General features: G+C 50.2%; 1 long non-coding RNA gene across 1 annotated transcript; it reads right to left on the bottom strand.

Moving 5' to 3' along the window:
* Positions 1-258: 258 nt before the first annotated feature.
* Positions 259-12,292, bottom strand: LOC149339579 (uncharacterized). Its single transcript, XR_016283531.1, has 3 exons — positions 12,250-12,292; positions 1,994-2,087; positions 259-618 (listed from the first exon to the last, which is right to left on the bottom strand). It is a non-coding gene; the product is annotated as an uncharacterized LOC149339579 (long non-coding RNA).
* Between the last annotated feature and the right edge of the window lie 315 nt (positions 12,293-12,607).

Here is a 12,607-nt window from a genome sequence, read left to right as displayed (position 1 = left end):
CCTAGTAAACATTTCGCTTCGAAAAACATTCATAACTAAGGCAAAGACGGGAGACGATCTCGGTGCGCCTATCCTAAGTTCCTAATTTTTTTGCGCAACCAATTTTTCCGTGGCCGTGAACTAACTTGCCTAACAACTGCTTATTGCTTAGTGCATGGTTTGAGCTCTAGGGCATTTATAACGCCTCAGCCGCCCTATTTGAGACAGAAATGGTAATAGCGCTGCAATAAGACGTACACAAGAAAGACTGACGTGTACGTCTTATTGCAGCGCTATTACCATTTCTGTCTCAAATAATGCACCATCTAGCCCAAATTGACGTTCTTCTAAATCAGCCGCCCTATTTCCTCCATGAGCTAGCGGAAAATATGGGCAACTCAAGCAGTCTTTCTACGGAAGCTGCGCGGCGACAATGCAAAGGCGAACAATACCTGTGCTTTCGGGCTTGCGGTCTCCTTCAAGGTGGCCCTGTATTGCGGAGCTCAGCTGCTGTCAGCCGCCAGGTCCCTTGCTCTTAAGCGTATATTCCCGGTAAAACGACGTCTTGGTATTCTTTGAACTCCGGAACGCTTGAGCAATTAGACCCATCGCTGTCTTCCATGCCAGCGGCCGGGCTTCCTGCGGGCGGGACGGCACGCCACATGTAACGCGTCACACGTGCACTTTTGGGACAAACGTTCTTTTCTTCGTGTATTCTTTACTAGGTATTATTCGTGATATTCAGGAGAGAACATGAACTTGGCCGTGAAGGGTGGAATAAATGACCTTTCAGCCTCAGTGCAATATCGAGACGTCGAAGACAAAGGGCAGACGAATAATTTTTTTTTAGAGCGCAGCTCTTTGGCGTCCGTTCCTGGGTTTCGCGTCGTCGTCGGCCTCGTAACCAGCTCCGCCCCCCTTTAATCCCCCCAGCGCTAGCAGCGACCGACTGATACCGCTGGATGCCGCTGACGCCGCTAGAGAGTCAAGATAACGTGACTGCATAGAACACCGTCGCCGCCATGCAGAAAGAGGAGGAAAGGGTCCCCCCCCCCCCCCCCCCCTGTTCTTGTGTGGCGGATAGGGTGCTCTTCAGTTGCCGACGCGCCGGTTATTTCACGTAGGCCCCGGCACGTCGACGAATACGTGACCACCTTCCCACGGCTAGACCTGGTTCTTAGCGCTGCGGAAGCGAGGGTATCATATTGTTTGTGTCGGCATCGGCGGCGTTGTCCCTGAAACCAACTCCGCAGCTGGGGTTGACTCACTATCGAAAAGGTGAAACAGCTTATTTGCTGCGCTCAAATTTCGCATTAGGAAGTAACGTAATCGTCGGTAATTTTTTAGTTCCAATATAATGTCCCTGCGGGGTAGGAGTGGCAGGGCGGCCGAAGAGGACGCGGTCTAGGGTAGCGTGCGATTCTCCGCTCTGGGCAAACGGGCCCAAGTAAGGTAGAAGCTGAGTGGTGGAAAGAGTTCGGGTCTGGAATAATTTCGAGCGCCAGCGGATCTTTAACGTGCACTGATATCGCACAGCACACATGCGCCTTTTCCTTTTCCCCTTCATCGAAACGCAGCCGCCGCTGTAGGGTTCAGTCGCACTTTGTGGTACTGTACGTGGCGGTCTTGACGTGGGTTTCCGGACCGTCTGGTGTGAACAACTATGACAACGCCAGATTTTCCACTTTATGAGCCTTATAATGCTTGCGCATTCATAACAATGTTGCTCCTGAAGACCCCGGCCACGGCGTCGCAGGCACAAAACCCCCCAGCAGTTCATAGCCCGAGGAGCAGAGCAGAACCACGTTTATACGGCATGCCTCTTGACGAGGCCAAAACACCGGCTTACCCACCACACTAATGTAAATAAATAGCAAGACACATTTTTTAATGAGGATTTAAAGTCTATGAGGCTATGAGGGACGCCGTACTAAAGGCCTCTGCAAATTTCGGCTATCTGTTATTCTTTAACGTGCACTGTCATCACACAGCAGGGGTCTCTCTACATGTTCACCTCCATCAAAATCCGACTGCCACCGCTGGGATCGAACCCGCGTCTTTTGGATGAGCAGCTCCGACTCCGACTTGCCTCCGACTTGCCGCGGCGGCTGTAGAAACAATAATAAACAAGGACTAAGCCATGAAAAGAAGGCAGGGAGTTCAACGTATGGGCCGAAATATCCCGTATATGCAACCCAATGTTCCACACAAGCAATCCCTACATAGTATGGACTTTTTGATGTTCACCTGTGAACAACACCGCTAAAAGAGAAAAAAACTCGTTGGTTCCGAGCAAGTTACAGGAATCCTGAAGTATTGGATGCATTATATGTGGTGTGACAAATCACACGAATCGCAGAGGATTCATAGAAACACAGTTTTTTATTTCTGAAATAAATTACATCAATTCACGCCATTTAAAGAGCCAAAATACCAAGGGAAATTTACACTGTGTCTTTTACACCCACGAACTCTGGAGACAAGTGGTCCAAGGGGATCGCAGGCACTGGGTGCTCTTTGGGGAGTGCCCTGTGTTCTCATCTTATTTTAGTGGGCCTGTACAATTTCAATATCGTTGTGGGTGCTGTGCACCCTTCGTTGCAACTTCGCCTCGCATGAGGGCGAAAATCACGGGACATTTGCTCGCAATGAGTGTGTTGAAATTTGGGCTTGATGGTTCATACCCGGGACCAGTAGCACAACAGGACAACGGACGGGTGAACGAGTGGACACACACGGCATTGCCGCTCAGCGTACAGTCCAGCAGACTTGTTTCTACCCATGCAATGTGGCTTGTTTTGTATTGTGAAGAAGCCCAGGCCATTCAATAGCTCAAATAGTCATCTCGTTTGCGACCGAAGCTTAGGACTTCCGGACACCTGCCGAAGCTTCCGGAGAGCTGTAAATTCTGCACTTTTGTTCTGGCCTATGAGAGAAACCAATCGAAGAAAATTCATATCCCGCCCCATGCCAACTACGCTCATAAGACTACACACGACGTTTTCTGCTTGAGAGCTCTCATTGACAGTATGATGAACGTGGAGGCATTACGTTATAATATGCTGCGACAGAGCAAACTCGATGCCATTTATTCTTGAGAAGGAAACTCCAAGCGAGAACTTATAAACTTCCATGCAGATTGCTGAAATTGGGTGAGTGGGCGCCTGAATCCCGCTTATAGGTACGAGTGGTGATGAGGGAGAGATGTGGGATGTATGCGTTAGCACTGACAACGGTGAGCTAATTCTCGCGATCAATCATTAACTGCCACCTGCCAGGGTGGCATGGTGGGTAGCCCGCAGCGACGAGCGCGCGCTACGAGGCACGTCAGCTGTGCGTAGTGTCGTCACTTTCTCCTCGCGCATGCGCAATATGGTCAAGCAAGAGAGCACGCGAAACGGCCACACGGTGGCCAGTGTAGCTCAGGCTACAAAAAGCGTCGCCCCTTCGTCGACTACAAGACGCGGATATCCAAACCAGTGATGAAACCGACTCCTATGACACCTTCGACGCTGGCTTCAGCATCGCAATTTTGGAGAGGTGTTTGGTGGCACTCTACGCTCTCATTAAATGCCTTATGACCAGCGATACTCTTTACCTGCCAATTATAGCTTCCGTCGAGCACCACTAGCGCAGGTAACCAATTAGCGCAAATGTCTCCGCGCTCGAATAGAGACTGGAAGCCATCCCTCTGTGTGGGTATAAGCCATTCTACGATGTGAACAACAACAGAACTGCTAGGCACGCAGTTCTGTACTTCTCTGTCATCTCTGTGGACACCAGAACCGCATCGTACAGGAAGGGAGAAAGTGGAGTGAAAGAAGAAAGAGAAAGAGGGGCCATAAGGAAGAAAATGAAAATTGTATTTGAGGAAAGGAAATTGCGCAGCAACTGTCTCACATATTTCGATGGACACCCGTCAAAATGATGATGATGATGATGATAACTTTGTTTTCCGCCAGATTAGGAAGCCCCCTGCTCCACGTCCCCGGCACGCAGGCCTTGGGGACGGGGGCCCCGAGACCTCCGCGATTAGAAGCAGGCGAAGAGGTCTTGATTCCTCACGGCTTCTTCCGCCAGGCGGATGGCTTCTTGCTGTGAAGCAGCGGTCTCCCTCCGCAGCAGGGCTTCCCAGGTTTGTCTACAATTTATGTTTTCGTTAACCCCAGCTAGCGCATTCCCAGATTATGTGGTCGAGGGTCTCTCTCGCACCACAGTGCTTGCACTTATCGTTTTCTTTATCTCTATGAACATAATAGGCCCAGACCGGGTTTACGAAGTTCCCAGCTTGGAGGCGTCGCAAATTCGGGCGCAGTGACGTCACGACCATTTCGACCAATCTGAAACGCGGACAAATTTGCTAACACGTATTGGTCACGACAGTATGACTCATTTCGCCTTATTAAATGTGGGGCTGAGCCTAGCACACACATGGCTGTCATCGCGGTGTACCTTCTCGACAATTCCCGGCAGCTCTGTAGCTTGTCCAGTCGCTGACGCTGTGCGGCGTTAACCCGTGCTCTTTGCGTCGATGTTCGTGTCATTGTAATCTACAACCTCCACAAACCTAGCGAGCACCTTCACCATACACGCTGCGGTTAAATCGATCACGCCTGGAATCGCTGCCGCTACGACGATGTTAATCGGTGTCTTCGGATTCACGACTCACGAGAAACTACCGCTTGATGTCGTAACATGCAAAGTCGCACGACCTCGGCCGACGAAGATATGCGGTTATATGACGTTCTCATGTATAGCTTGTAGAGAAAAGGTTGAATCTGACTACTGCAGGTTTTCTATCGTGCGAAAGATTAGTGTCATGTCAACAACATGCAAATAACACTGACTAGAAGAGCACTTTTTGCACAGCACTCCATCCGAGAAAAACAGAGGGAGTGGTATATGACATACCTTTTAAATGCGGCAAGAATTACATTGGGCAAACCGGTAAATTCATAAATACACGCTTACGTCAGCATAAAAGCTCTTTGAATGGTGCTCTTTCATCAAATCTGTCCCTTCATTACAGAGATTGTCATCTGAACAAACCCGGTGTGTCTAATAAAAAAGCATGCTTTCCACTGCTTAAGAGGGCTAAGATTAAATTCAGACATCCAGATCGGCTGACTAGGGAGTTGCGTGAAGCTTATCACATTCACAAGAACAGCGACACGTGCGTTAGCACACCATCTGTACACTTACATGAGTGTGAAATTTTGTATCTAGATTCTTAACTTTCTTTTGCGTGCTTTTGCGGGAAGCGCAGGCGCTTTGGGTTGTCAGTTGTGTGCATATAATCTCTGTTTTTTCAAATAAACTTTCAGTTGTTAGTAGCGCTTGTCCTTGTCTTCCTTCTCTGTTCTTGTTCCTAGTCGCAGCGCTGGTGAAATTTTGGAGAAAAACTCAAGTTTTACTAAGAATGTACGATTGTGGCGAGTGAGCAACGACATATATAGCGCGAACTAATACTTTCTGTCCGGATAGAATCAATAACCACTACGCCACGCTAGGTTACTTCCGCAGATTGCCCTTTATAAACACATTCGCTAAAGTCATGAGCTCGTTAAACTAAAGGTCACAAAAAATTTCAGAGAGTCTTATCGCCCGAGGCGGAGTGGCCGTGGAACCTGGGCGAACATTCTGAAACAAATTCACAGAGAAGCAGCCTAGGAGGCAGGTCGGTCACCTAAGTCGAATAACATGGTGGCTTCATCAAAACCTATCTATCCTTATGTTCCAACTGCGTACTGTGATAGGTGACATTCCAATTAAAAGGCTAATGGGCAAAAGCAGAGTGAGTTCTATGAGCACCACCATGGGCACCGGCTTTCATCGTAGGGCTCTAGCGCCTCTTCTAACCGCTGTACAATTTCGCCACGAGTGGTATAAGGATACCCAGAAATATTTGAATGTAAATTAGACATTGACTTATTCCTTATTTAAGGGTCCATGAGTCAGCATGTAGCGCGTTAGATGGCGGAGTGATACACAGCGCTTCGTCGCAGTAATCGCCTGGGTAGGAAGGGTGGCTGGTGACATGTTGGGCGCCGTCATTTCGGGTAGCCGCTGGGGGACGTGGCCGGCGGTAACCGGTTTTTCAGAAGGCCAGGGACATTACATTCGAGCATGCATAATGAAAAAGTTCGCTCGACCCGCTAGCGTCTCTCCAGGAAGCCACCTTTGTCAGGGGAAGCGCTCCCTGTCACGGATGGCGCAGGGAAAGAAGTGCTGGGCATTAGCGTTCCTGGCGGAGACCCCAGGACACAAGGGTGGCCCGGACCCCTGCTGTGATCTTTTTTCCGTCTTAAATAATGGACAGCAGTTCCTCGTGCGCCACTAAAAGGGAGGCATCCGTGCCCAGCTCTAGGTTGTCAGGGGCGGGGTCTTTGGGACAGCGGCAGGTGGCGAGGAGAGGCCCGGAATGCCGGTTAAGGGAGACAGGATAAGGATATCTCCCACTTTCTTCACTACGCCCCACTCCCTGATACTGACTTCCTAGTAGCTCTCAGGAACCGCTACCTATACAACGACTACCCTGCTCATCTTCCCAACTACTCCGGCTCCGCCAACCCCGATTTTGATGCGGCCATCTCCCTGCGCGAGGAGTGCCAGCCTGCCAATGTGTATTGGTAAGGTTGGTAAAGGGTTCGAGGGAAGGGCTATCTAGATTTCGGAGTGCTTTGTTATTGATGCTGTCAGCCCCCGTGGCCGAGGCTCGTGCGGCGCTATTCAAGCTCCGCACCACCTCTGCCACGGGGGCTGACAGCATCAATAACAAAGCACTCCGAAATCTAGATAGCCCTTCCCTCGAACTCTTTACCAACCTTACCAATACACACTGGCAGGCTGGCACTCCTCTCTCCACGTGGACCCATCTCCAAACCCGGCAAATCTATTGGTCTAGAACACATCCGCCCCATCTCTCTCACCTCCTGTCTCGAAAAGCTGCTCGAGCACGTCACCCTGTCCCGCCCGCAGACTTATCTGGATGACCACGACATGTATCCGGACTCCGACTTTCGTCCCCAATTGTCCACCCCGGCTATCATGCTTCAGCTTTCCTCCCTCCATGTCGGACCCCGTGTCCATGCATACAACACCGCTTTTCTCCCACACCACAAAGCCGAAATCTCATACACTCATTTTCTTCTTCTTTCTCCCTTGGTAACAAGGGTACCCGAAAGTTCTATCTTGTCCCCGCTTCTCTTCAACATAACCCTCTTCCCACTGGCTCGTGCTCTGCGCACTACTCCAGCTGTATCTTATGCTTGAGGAAAAAACACAGCGCACTCCTAAGACACGGAGTGCGCTGTCCGTGTCTTAGGAGTGCGCTGTGTTTTTTCCTCAAGATGAACTACCAACTAGCCCGCTCTTCCACCCTTGCTATCTTATGCTTTCTACGCCGATGACATCACCCTCTTGGTGACCACCGGCAATCTTGGCGATGTGGATGGAGGCCGCTCTCCAGGAGGGTGTGGACGCGGTTTTGACTCAGGCGGGCTATCGGGTTGAGCTGTTCCCCGTCCAAATCAGAGGTTTCGTACCAGCTGCCTCCAGGGGTGGCCCCCATTTCGCCTTCTCCTCTCACCGCCTACTGGATGAAACACTTATTCCGCTTGTCTCTGCCCTCCGCATAATAGCACTATTTGTTCAGTCTAACGGCAAGCGCACCGCTCCCATCACTCGACTTACACACACTGCAATCCACAGCGTGCCTCATAAGCCGCATTGCCAACCGCCACCATGGCATGCGCAAACACGACCTCCGCTGCTTCGTCCAAGCCTCAGTTCTAAGCCTCTTCACCTATTCACTTCCTTACCTCTACCTTTCTCGAACCGAGGAGGACAAGGTCCACAGCCACATTCGCTAGGCGTATAAGCCGGCCCTATTCCTTCCAAGATCTACCTCGACGGCTCCGCTATTGGCCATGGGTGTCCACAACTCCCTTACGGAGCTGAAGGAGGCCCATCGTATGGCGCAGCTCCAGCTCCACCGTCTCTCCCGCACCCCCCCCCCCCCCCCGGGTCACGCACTTCTCTCCACCCTTAAGGTCTACCCTCTTATCCTCCTTCCCACCTCACACTGCTCATCAGTTCTCGCTTCTCCTCCCTCCTAATCGTTCAACACCTTCCTAATAACACGCGTCCTGAACACCACCCCTCCCACAGAGGAGCGCGAGCCTCCACGCTATGGCATCAGTATGGACGGAAACCTGCCATGGCTTATGTGGATGCCGCCTCGTAAAGCCGCTACCCAGCCCACACCCTTGCAGTCACTGACAACTCTCTCCAACCCACTCTTACTGCCTCATTCTGCACTTCGACCTCTGTAGATGCCGAGGAGGCAGCTCTTGCCCATGCCGTCAAGCAGACATCCGCGGAATATATTTTCAGTGGCTCCAAGCCTGCGGTCTACAGCTCGCGTTTGGACGGATGGCAACCCGGGCCATCGGCATCTGACGTTCAGAGACCAAAATCGAAGTCATTTGGGTGTCCACTCACGCGGCCCATCCTGCCAACGAGGGGGCTAATTATATCGCTCGCAATTCGACCAACCAAGCAAGCCCGGACCCGCCTGGAATGGATACGCTCGACGAGCTCCTTACGTTCCATGATATTACTTTACACTACCGCCGCTCTCGTCTCACATTGCCCCCTTCGCCCAAATTCCTTTCCCAGCACCACCAACGCATGTGGCATCACCTTCAGGGCACACCGTTCTCACCTCTTCACGCGTGCCGTCCTCCACCGCGGAGGAGCTGGCCGGCCGCTTGTGTGACAGCCCAAGAGCTGACTATGCTCATATCCTATTCTCCTGCCCAGCACAATTGCCCCTGCCTCTTGGTACCCAAACAGTCCGCAGCAGTGGGAGGCTGCTTTGTCCAGCACCGAGCCAAATCTCCAACTTCGGCTGATGACCTGGGCAGAGGACGTCCAGACTAGGCACAGCCTCGAGGCCACAACCAGCAGCAGCCAGATGGCTGCTGATGGCTGCTGCTGGTTGTGCTGCTGCTGCTGCTGGTTGCTGCTGATTTTTGTGCCTTCAAATAAGTTTTTCACCACCCGTTACTGCGTTTCGCGGCGTCGCCGTTGACCCTCGTAACCAGCTCCGCATCCGGGGCAGCGCTTGCTCCAGCTGCTCAACCTGTTCGCACCATTTTTCCCGGACGCCCAAGCCCAAACGCACCCATCCCCAGGTGCATTTGTCTGTTTGCGTTCTCAGTTTGCCCAACATAACAAATCTTTTTCTTTAATGACACGAGCGCATTTGTGTACGATTGCAAATTCCTGATAAAAATAAACAATACATGCGGGCTTTCTTTAAGCTTCGTGCATTCTTTCGCGTGCGGGACATCTAACCTGCCTCAGCAGGCAGCGAGCGTCACCCAAGTCAATCTTATAAAAGGGCTTAATTCTCTTCCGACGCAAAGCAAGAAGACATGCATAATTTGTAAAACGTTATCAACGCTAATGCCGATGAACACAATGAACGCCCATGGCCTATGGCCGCCGACGACATATGGCTTCGGCACCGCGTTTCTGACACAACGTTGTTTGTGCCTGCAGCCCACATTCCTTAATCCAGGCGTGGACTTGTACTACACACTACAACACAAACAACTCGAACACCCCAGAGAGGTGGGAGTCTGTCCTGCGTACTTCCGAGCCAGCAGACCAACGCCGGCTTATGCAGCGCGCGGCGGAGGCCGGATCCCCATCGACCTCTAAGCCAGCGTAAACGGTCCTTAGACTGGACTCTTGTTTTTGGGCGTAATAAAAGAGTTCTCTACCATCTACTTACCTATAAGCACGATTCAGACGTCCACTGACGCAGGGAGCCAGTTATGCGCACTTCCTTTCCTTAAAAATTCAAGGGGGCACTTTGCTGACCTAAAGTGCGGTGAGGCGAAAGCCTTAAGCGCAGTGTTGCTACTCGTCTCACTGATGTGTGGTTAAGATAATTAAGCGTCCCCTGTAAGAATGGAATGCGACAGCGTCTTGCAACGCTGCCAGGAAGTACACAGAACGCCACCGCCCATTCGGCTCTATGCCTTCCTCGACGGTAAACTGGTTTTTGAGGAAACGAAATGTATCTCTGTCGCATATCTTGGTGGACACCTGGACCTCGCCGTAAGGCAAGGGAGAAAGATGGGAGTGATCGAAGACGGCGTATCAGCTAGACGCGCCTTTGTTCATTTCAAACCATCGAGCTGGCATGGCGGAGTGGTCGGAGACCCCGGTTCGATTCCCCAACTCTACCAATTTCCTACTCGGTTTTATTTATTAATGTCTGACTAGAAAGGTTAATTCGACTAATTGGTCTTTCCCATTGTTCATTTTATTAATGTTGTCTGACTAGAAAGGTTAATTCGACTAATTCGTCTTTACCAATGCTCTAATGCCATCCATGATGTCCTGTCACTCACCTGTTAAGTGATGGAACTCTCTAGAATGTTCGACACAATATCTATGGAACGTCTAGAAACGTCTATTAAGGAAGGTTAATGATAGGTAGGCATGAGTTGCAGATTTCGTGGTACTAGTTAATGTATGGCTAGTGATAGTTAATGTGACCTTAATAAGTAAACTTAATAATTAGTGTTAAAGTACAGGCACAGTTCACAGTCCCAGTTCTTAACTACTACTAATTACTAATTAGTCATTAAGTACAATGATATAATCATGAAATCACTTTATATCATGTTCCGATGTCTTTAGATTGCACCCGATTAAGTATCGATTGGCTATAGATTGGCATATTCCCATATAAGGCATGCATCTGAAACGCGGACGCATTTGCTAACACGTCTTGGTCACGACAGTATGAGGCATTAAAGGCTTTCGCCTTGATATGATCGGAGCGTAAAACGTTGTCAACACCAGCGCTAATGAACACAATGAACGCCGACGGCCAATGGCTACAACGCCGCGTTTCTCGCACAACGTTGTCAATGCCAACGCATGCAGCGCACATCTGTCACTACCGCCAACGTTAATAGAACCAATTGGTTCTAGTAACGTTGACTACCGCCACGTAGCTTGAAGAAAGATTGAGGTGTCCACAGTTCCAAGATGGAAGTTATGCGCCTTCCTTCTGCTTTCCGAGCTCCCTCTCCGTTGGTTTCGCAGCTTAAAGCGCTACTCCACTGCTGGTTACAACGGAAAACGGTGGCAACTACGGCAGCGGCGACGCCGCGAAACGCAGAAACGGGCGCCAAAGAGCTGCGCTCTAAAATAAGCCGACGCTGAGGCAGCGATCAAATATAGAGCGTTTCCACAGATAACATTCAATTCAATTCAATTCAATTCCTTTTATTTCCTTTTTCAGAGGAGGAGGCAGGACAAAAATCGCGATTCGAAACATATGGCGCGATTCAAAATAATGCCGCGAGCGAGACCGCGAATAATAAGTGTATGCTGCATGAAACGCGGAAATGTATGCGGCGTGCGGGTTTCGATGGAGATGGAATGCAAAAGGCGCCCGTGTGCTGTGCGATGTGAGTGCACATTAAAGAACCGCAGCTGGTCGAAATTTCAGAATCCCTTCATGCATATAGCCCTAGTCGCTTTGGCACTTTAATCCCCCATTAAATAAAATGTCGGCGTCTGAGTGATGCTTTCAAGCGTTTGAGGCGCCTCATGCCCACGTCTACAAACAAGGCCCTAGTGCTGCTGCTGTAATGTCATTAGACGGAGATGTGCCACTTTTAGCGTGCCTTCCGCGCTCGCACCGCGTTTGCCAGCCCGGCGGCGCCAGCAGTGCCCGTGGTGTCATGCCGCGTTACAGTGGTACAGAATTGCTTTATAATGCACACCGATGATGCAGCCAAAAATTCTGAAGGTGCGGTTCAGCCAAATTTCACCATCGATCTTCAACATTCGAAAATAATATGTGTACTGCTGGGTTTAACGTAGACTTACCATGAATTTTACGAGCGCTGCGCGTACAGACTATCCGCTAAAAACTTTTCGAGTACCCGTTGCTGTGCTTGCTTTGGGTGCCTGAAGACAAAGAACGTGAGAATATCTTAATTCGTGTTCACGCAAAAACATTTTGCGAACAAACTCTTGACGCGAAATATTTTGAGAGTATGCGCGGTGCCACTTGCGTTCGAACGCTTATGTAACGCACGGGTAATTTTCACTGACATTTACTAAGTGCTTGATCATCTTTACTCCCATGCAACTTAGACGACAGGCAAAGCAGCTCATAATTATCTTTTTCCATGTCTCATTAAAAGCAAGAAACAAATGGGTGGTGCTACTCACCTTGGAGGCATGGAAGGAGTGAACTTCTCGAACTTCTCACGAAGTATTGCGCCTATGCATTGATGGCGGCGTTCCCCGTCCCGAGGGAATCGGAACACGTCTGCTTCGCTGCCCGAGCACGAATTAATGGCTGCGGGTTAGCTCGGCTTAGCTTGGTTATGCAAGCGTTCCATGAGGTCGCTCCGCCTTCTCATTGGCTCAGACACACGAAGCGATGTCTTAGCCAATGAGCCTGCTTAGCCAATGATAGCCAGAGAGAGAGAGCAGAGGTGGTTTGCTCGAAATAAATTTCACATTCTCTCCAGACTAATCTTATTTGTGGTGTAAGTAAATTGTTTTTGTTTAGGAAAGGAAATGG

The sequence above is a fragment of the Amblyomma mixtum genome, chromosome 6 (genome assembly GCF_055824585.1).
Source record: "Amblyomma mixtum isolate Tamu chromosome 6, ASM5582458v1, whole genome shotgun sequence".
NCBI classification, from domain to species: domain Eukaryota; kingdom Metazoa; phylum Arthropoda; class Arachnida; order Ixodida; family Ixodidae; genus Amblyomma; species Amblyomma mixtum.
The sequence above is the reverse complement of the archived record's forward strand: the minus strand, read 5'-3'. Positions and strand labels throughout refer to the sequence as shown.